We start from the raw sequence: 1156 nt of genomic DNA on the forward strand, positions 1-1156 counted from the left end.
CTATGCAGGGGGTCGGACTTGATGATCTATTGAGGTCCCGACCCTAACATCTGTGAATAAGAGGGAAGTGTTCAAAGAAATGGCAACTCCCACATCTGGCACTTGGGGACACAGGGAGACAGGAGGCTGCTCAGGAGACTCAGCTTCTCTTGTGCATTAGGACTGTGTGAAATTTTGATGAGTATTTCTTTTCAAAGCTGTTTTAATACATTTTGAGCTCAAAACAGCAAAATTGAAACAAACAAAAGGCTTTGAAACAGCTTCAAAATGAAATGAGGGCATTTGAAAGTTTTTCTAAACATTTTGAGTTTCAAAGCAGCCTGTGGAAGGAGGTGGGGGAGAGCCAGGGCTGCGCTCTGGGCAGCTCTGCCAGCCCCATGGAGCTCAGTCCAGCAGCGGGAGCTGGTGGGAGAGCAAGTGGTGGAGCCACTCAGAGTGCAGCGCTGGCTCCGAGCGCAGTCCTGGCCAGTGGCTCTCCCCTGCCTCCAGGCTCAGCTCCATGGGGCTGGGGAGCCTCCCGCCACTGGGCTGTGCTTGCCAGGACTGCACTCCAAGCAGCTCCGCCACTGGCTTTCCCGCCATCTCCCACCGCCGGGCTGAGCTCCATGGGGCTGGCGGACCCGCTCGGAGCGCAGCCCTGGTTCCGAGCACAGTCCGGTGGCTGATGGCTCCACAGCCTCGCGGAGCTGAGCCTGGTAGCAAGTGATGCCATTTTTGCTTTTAGCAGTTTCAGGTGCAGTTTCCCAGAAACCTCTGCATCTATCTCCTTGAAACTTGGCAGGCTGCATGCCCTCAGAAGGGGGCTACCATCCCTGCAATTTTCATCCGAATCGGGCACAAAATGACAAAGTTATAGGCATTTTTATGATTCCCCATTATAGCCTATAGGCAAAACATTGAAACGCATCCAAACAGTGAAATAGCTTCAACAAAATGACAAAACAAAGCACTGTCCCTTTGAAATGGCGTAACACAAGGCGAAACAAAATGGTGCTTTTTTACACAGCTCTATTGTGCATTTCACTGGAGCCATCTGAACTTTGCAGATCTGATTTTACATAGCATAAGCTTAAGGGCAACAGGCTTCTAAAGGCATCATATAGGGGGCTTTTCAGAACCTAGTGCTGAGGAGCTGGAAACACCGCAGCAGGCCAGC

At 51.4% G+C, this 1156-nt stretch overlaps 1 protein-coding gene across 1 annotated transcript in view; it reads left to right on the plus strand.

The window, feature by feature from the left end:
* Positions 1-1156, plus strand: part of CARMIL2 (capping protein regulator and myosin 1 linker 2) — a 124555-nt gene that overhangs the window by 90285 nt on the left and 33114 nt on the right. The window lies entirely within an intron of this gene.

Source organism: Alligator sinensis, unplaced genomic scaffold, assembly GCF_000455745.1.
Source record: "Alligator sinensis unplaced genomic scaffold, ASM45574v1 scaffold260_1, whole genome shotgun sequence".
Taxonomy (NCBI): Eukaryota; Metazoa; Chordata; order Crocodylia; family Alligatoridae; genus Alligator; species Alligator sinensis.